A 6,993-nucleotide genomic window follows, 5' to 3' on the forward strand; every position below is an offset into this window, starting at 1 on the left:
GAGTATGTATCAATATTTTATAAATGTTGTATGTCTATGCATCGATATTGTATAAATATTGTATGTATATGTATTAATGTTGTATAAATAGTGAATGTGTATGTATCAATATTGTATAAATAATTTATATCATATATACTTAATGAAACTATAATGGCTAATGAAATCTTTGAATCCCAACTAACTAGAAATTATTTCTAAACAATCTAGAAGTTATGACCTCCTATATATGTTTCGAGTATTTTATCATATAACTCACTCAAAATAATTCACTGTAACGACCTGTTTAGTCGTTTCGAGCAGCAGACTTTATTTCTGGAAAAACTGGCAGTAGCGACGGACCCCACGACGGACCGTCATGGGCACGACGGACCGTCGCAGGGTCTCGTTTCAAAACACTTAGAAAATCTGAAATTGGGTACTGAAAATCGACTCTCTGAACTTCGTAACGGAGTGGCAGGACGGACCGTCACAGGCCATTCACCCAAAATCCAGTTTCTGAACTATGCGACGGACAGCAGGACGGACCGTCGCAGGCGCGACGGCCCGTCACAGCTTGCGTAATCCCAGTTGGAGTCGGATTTCTGGTTAAGTTTTAAGGGACGTTTTTGACTATTCTTGCCTTAATTATAAAGTTCGTGGGTTTATATTAATAACTCAAATTCTTGGGGGTTAAAAGAGGTAACCCTAAGTTAATTAGTGGGGTATTATTGCCATCTTTTATTCTTAATTATATACTAATTAGGGTAAAAGAAAGAGGGCTTGAATAAGAAAATAGAAAGAACAAGAAGGGAGAGAGAGAAACGATCGAGAAGAAGAGGAAAACACCAAGCTTTGAGGATTAACTTGCTTGATTTCAATTCTTCGGTGGAGGTAGGTTATGGTTTTCATGCTATTCGTAGTAAACTCTTAATAGTGAATGATATGTGTTAGTAGTATTGTAAACCCTTCTATATGCTTAATTGTATGCTTGCATGAATGATGTGATTATGTAATTATGAATAAATAAGCATGATGAATCTATTGAATCCCAAATCTTGAAAAGAAACCCTAATCTACTTTGTTAATGATGATGCCTTGGTATAAAAGAAGGCTTGATGAACGAAAGTAGTGAGATTAGGGGATCGGGTGCCACGTTCCGATACCAGGATAGAATATGAGGATCGGAGTGTCACGTTCCGACACCAGGATAGAATATGGATCGGGTGCCACGTTCTGGTACCAGGATAGAATATGAGGATCGGAGTGTCACGTTCCGACATCAGGATATAATATGGATCGGGTGCCACGTTCCGGTACCAGGATAGTATATGAGGATCAGGTGTCACGTTCCGACACCAGGATAAAATATGGATCCGGTGCCACATTCCGGTACCAGGATAGAATGAGGATCGGAGTGTCACGTTCCGACACCAGGATAGTATATTGAGGAGTGGAGTGTCACGTACCGACACGAGGGGAATAAAGATAATGAATCTTGAAATACGTTAATATATTCAATCTAATGAACTGAATTCCCAAATGAGTATGATGAGGAGGTGTGAGTCCTCATTGATGTGCTTGGTGTTGTAACCAAGGGTTATGGTAACTGTAAATGCTGCATGCTAAGGATATTAGTTGATTTTATGATATTGCTTAATACATACTGTTTTCTATTTTGAGTTGGCCGATGATATCTACTCAGTACCCGTGTTTTGTACTGACCCCTACTTTTATTGTTTTCTTCTTGTTTATTTGTGGAGTGCAGCAAACGTGCCGTCATCATCGACTCAACAGTAACTCAAGCCAGTCTTACTACATCGGAAATTCAGGGTGAGCTAATGCTTCTAGCTTGGACTGGATCTTCTTCTTCAAGTCTTGATGCCTTGAACTTCCGGCATGGACTAGCTTCTTATGTATTTTTAGCTTTTTAGAATATTCTTAGTTTAGTCATTTGATCGTAGATGTTCTTGTGATGATGACTTCAAGATTTTGGGAATAATAATAGTTATTGATTTTATTAATGAGTTTAAGTCTTCCGCATTACTTTATGTTGATATTACAATGAAATGTTAAGGTCTAGATTGGTTGGTTCGCTCACATAGGAGGGTAAGTGTAGGTGCCAGTCGCGGCCCGGATTTGGGTCGTGACAAACTTGGTATCAGAGCATTAGGTTCATTGGTCTCATCACACAAGAACACGTCTAGTAGAGTCTTAAGGAACGGTAGGGGGACGCCTTTACTTTTCCTTGAGAGGCTATAAGACTTTAGGAAAAATTTCACTCTTTCATTCTTTCTTTCGTGCTACTACTTGAGTCCAATTGGTATCTAGGCTATACGAATTGGTATCTGACCATCTTCACTCTCTTTCGCAGATGGTTAGAACTAGAGCAATGACTACGCCAAAACCAACACCGGCTAGACAAGAAACAACTGAGCCAGCCACTGGGGCTGTGGCTCGAGGAAGAACAGCGGCAAGGGGCCGTGGTAGAGGTCGTGGGAGGACGTCCTCTAGGGGAAGAGGACGAGCACCTAGCCCATCTGATACTAGGGCAGTGACTCCTCCACCGACTGAGGAAGTAATAAGAGAAGGGGAGGATGGGGAAACTGAACAAGTGCAGAATGAGGGATTGCCACCCCAACCTACCCGAGAGATGATAAATCAGGTTCTGGCTTATCTTAGCGGGTTATCTGATCAGGGCCAGACACCCCCAGTGTTTTCTGCACCAGCACTTCAGGCTCCGGAGGTACAACATGCGGCTACTATGGCTCCCCGCATGGATGTTCCATTGGAAATAGGCACGTTTCCACGTCTGACTACTGGGCCTATAATGACAAATGATCAGCATGAACTTTTCAGTAAGTTCTTGAAATTGAAACCTCCAGTCTTCAAGGGTGCGGAATCTGAGGATGCTTACGATTTTCTGGTTGACTGTCATGAGCTACTACACAAGATGGGTATAGTAGAACGGTTTGGTGTTGAGTTCGTGAGTTATCAGTTTCAAGGGAAAGCCAAAATGTGGTGGTGGTCACATATTGAGTGTCAACCAACAGAAGCACCACCTATGACTTGGGCGTCATTCTCTAGCTTGTTTATGGAGAAGTATATCCCTCGGACATTGAGGGATAGGAAAAGGGATGAGTTCTTGAGCCTAGAGCAAGGTAGGATGTTGGTCAATGCATATGAGGCTAAGTTTCGTGCATTATCCCGGTATGCCACCCAACTGTGTTTCAGTCCACAAGAGCGAATTCGCCGGTTTGTGAAGGGGTTGAGGTCAGAATTGCGGATTTCGGCCTTACAAATAGCGGCAACGGCAAAATCCTTCCAAGAGGTGGTAGACTTTGTGATAGAAGTGGAAGGATTGAAGCCAGACGACTTCACCCCGACATCGACATCAAAAAGGTTTCGAAAGGGAGGTGAGTTTAATGGTGCTTACACTAGAGGACAGGGTTCGGGAAGTTACTCAGTCCGACCAATTCAGTCTTCACTACAGACTGTAGTTGGGGGTCCACCTCCGACCGGTCAACACTTCTCTGAGAGACCTATGCATGAACCCAGAGAGTGCTATGGATGTGGGGAGATTAAACATATTAAGAGATATTGTCCAAAACAGAGTTACAGACCTCTAAATGTTAGAGGTAGAGGTGGTCATAGCAGAGGTCGTTATTCTGGAGGACGTGGTGGTCGAGGAAATGGTGGTCACCAAAACGGCCGAGGTGATGGGCAAACTGGAGCCGCTACATCACAACAAGGTAGGGGCAACGGACAGACGAACGATAGGGCCCATTGTTACGCTTTCCCTGGGCGGTCTGAAGCGGAGGCATCTGATGCTATCATCACAGGTAATCTTTTGGTTTGTGATTGCATGGCTTCTGTATTGTTTGATCCTGGATCCACATTTTCTTATGTATGTTCCTCATTTGCTAATGGTCTAACTTTACATTGTGAATTACTTGATATGCCTATTCGTGTTTCTACTCCGGTGGGTGAGTCTGTGGTAGTTGAAAAGGTGTATAGGTCTTGTTTGGTGAACTTTGTGGGGAGCGACACTTATGTAGATTTGGTTATCTTAGAAATGGATGATTTTGATGTAATTCTGGGTATGACTTGGCTTTCTCCGCAATTTGCGATCTTGGATTGTAATGCTAAAACGGTGACGTTAGCCAAGCCTGGGACAGATCCGTTAGTGTGGGAGGGTGACTACACTTCCAATCCGGTGCGTATCATCTCCTTTCTTCGTGCTAAGAAAATGGTTAGTAAAGGGTGTTTAGCTTTCTTGGCACATCTCAAGGATGACACTACCCAAGTGCCTTCGATTGAGTCGGTTTTAGTAGTCCGTGAGTTTCTAGATGTGTTCCCTGCAGATCTTCCTGGTATGCCACCAGATAGGGATATTGACTTATGTATCGATCTCGAACCGGGCACACGCCCCATTTCTATACCCCCTTATAGAATGGCTCCCGCAGAGTTAAGAGAGTTAAAGGCACAACTTCAAGAGTTATTGAACAAAGGCTTTAATAGACCAAGTGCATCTCCTTGGGGTGCTCCGGTTTTTTTTGTAAAGAAGAAGGATGGGACTTTTCGAATGTGTATAGACTACAGACAACTAAACAAGGTAACCATAAAGAACAAGTATCCTCTTCCCCGCATTGATGACTTGTTCGATCAGTTACAAGGTGCTTGTATCTTCTCTAAGATTGACTTGAGATCCGGTTATCATCAATTGAAAATACGGGCAACGGATGTGCCAAAGACTGCTTTTCGAACGAGGTATGGGCATTACGAATTTGTAGTGATGTCTTTTGGTCTTACGAATGCCCCTGTTTCGTTCATGAGCTTGATGAACGGGATTTTTAAGCCATATTTGGATCTCTTCGTGATCGTATTTATTGATGATATATTGGTATACTCAAAGAACAAGAAGGAACATGAAGAGCATTTGAGAATGGTATTGGAAATGTTGAGGGAGAAAAAGCTTTATGCCAAGTTCTCTAAGTGTGAGTTTTGGCTTGATGCAGTGTCCTTCTTGGGGCATGTGGTTTCTAAGGATGGAGTGATGGTGGATCCTTCTAAGATTGAGACAGTGAAGAATTGGGTAAGACCTACTAATGTGTCAGAAATAAGGAGCTTTGTTGGGTTAGCTAGCTACTACCGTCGATTTGTCAAGGGATTCTCTTCTATTGCTTCCCAATTGACGAACTTGACTAAGAAAAATGTTCCATTTGTATGGTCGGACGAGTGTGAGGAAAGCTTTCAGAAGCTCAAGACTTTGTTGACTACCGCACCTATCCTTACCTTGCCAGTAGAGGGTAAGAACTTCATTGTTTATTGTGATGCATCCTATACTGGTTTGGGTGCAGTACTAATGCAAGATAAGAGTGTGATTGCTTATGCTTCAAGACAATTAAAAGTGCATAAACGTAACTATCCAACTCATGATTTGGAATTGGCTGTGGTAGTGTTTGCATTAAAGCAATGGAGACACTATTTATATGGGGTTAAGTGTGAGGTCTACACGGATCATCGTAGCCTTCAGTATGTCTTTACTCAGAAAGATTTGAACTTGAGGTAGAGGAGATGGATGGAACTACTGAAGGACTATGACATCACTATTTTGTATTATCCGGGGAAGGCGAATGTTGTAGCGGATGCTTTAAGTAGAAAGGCGGGAAGCATGGGAAGTCTAGCTCACTTGCAAGCTTCTAGACGCCCACTGGCTAGAGAGGTTCAAACTCTAGCTAATGACTTGATGAGATTAGAAGTAATTGAGAGGGGAGGATTGTTGGCTTCTGTGGAGGCAAGATCTTCCTTTCTTGACAAGATTAAGGGAAGACAGTCTGATGATGAGAAAATGCGCAGAATTCAAGATAAGGTATTGCGAGGAGAGGCTAAGGAAGCAAAAATCGATGAGGAAGGTGTTTTGAGGATCAAGGGAAGGGTATGTGTACCCCGCGTCGATGATTTGATCAACACTATTCTGACAGAGGCTCATAGTTCGAGGTATTCGATACATCCGGGTGCAACCAAGATGTACCGTGACCTAAAGCAACACTTTTGGTGGAGTATAACTAAGCGTGACATTGTAGATTTTATTGCCAAATGTCCAAACTGTCAACAAGTAAAGTATGAACACCAAAGGCCCGGAGGAACACTTCAGAGAATGCCCATTCCGGAATGGAAGTGGGAAAGAATTGCAATGGATTTTGTGGTTGGTCTTCCGAAGATAATGGGTAAGTATGACTCCATTTGGGTGATTGTTGATAGGTTAACTAAATCTGCTCATTTCATTCCGGTCAAGGTGACTTACAATGCAGAAAAGTTAGCCAAACTTTACATCTCAGAAGTGGTGCAATTGCATGGGTTTCCACTATCCATCATATCAGATAGAGGTACGCAGTTTACTTGTAAGTTTTGGAAAACATTGCATGCGGAATTGGGTACTAGGTTGGACCTTAGTACTGCGTTCCATCCCCAGACCGATGGTCAGCCTGAGTGAACGATTCAAGTGTTGGAGGATATGCTTCGTGCGTGTGTGATAGAATTTGGTGGCCATTGGGATAGCTTCTTACCCTTAGCAGAATTTTCATACAATAATAGCTATCACTCGAGCATTGATATGGCCCCATTTGAAGCATTGTATGGGAGGAGATGTAGATCTCCCATTGGTTGGTTTGATGCGTTCGATGTTAGACCTTGGGGTACTGATCTCTTGAGGGATTCGATGGAAAAAGTGAAGTCTATTCAAGAAAAGCTTCTAGCGGCGCAAAGTAGACAAAAAGAATATGCAGATCGAAAGGTTAGAGACTTAGAGTTCATGGAGGGTGAACAAGTCTTGTTGAAAGTTTCACCAATGAAAGGGGTGATGCGGTTTAGAAAAAGGGGTAAGCTAAGTCCAAGGTACATTGGTCCCTTTGAAGTACTTAAGCGAGTAGGGGAGGTGGCTTATGAGTTAGCCTTGCCTCCAGGGCTGTCCGGAGTACATCCGGTATTCCATGTGTCGATGTTGAAAAGATA

The sequence above is a fragment of the Solanum lycopersicum genome, chromosome 7, assembly GCF_036512215.1.
Source record: "Solanum lycopersicum chromosome 7, SLM_r2.1".
In the NCBI taxonomy this organism is placed as follows: Eukaryota; Viridiplantae; Streptophyta; class Magnoliopsida; order Solanales; family Solanaceae; genus Solanum; species Solanum lycopersicum.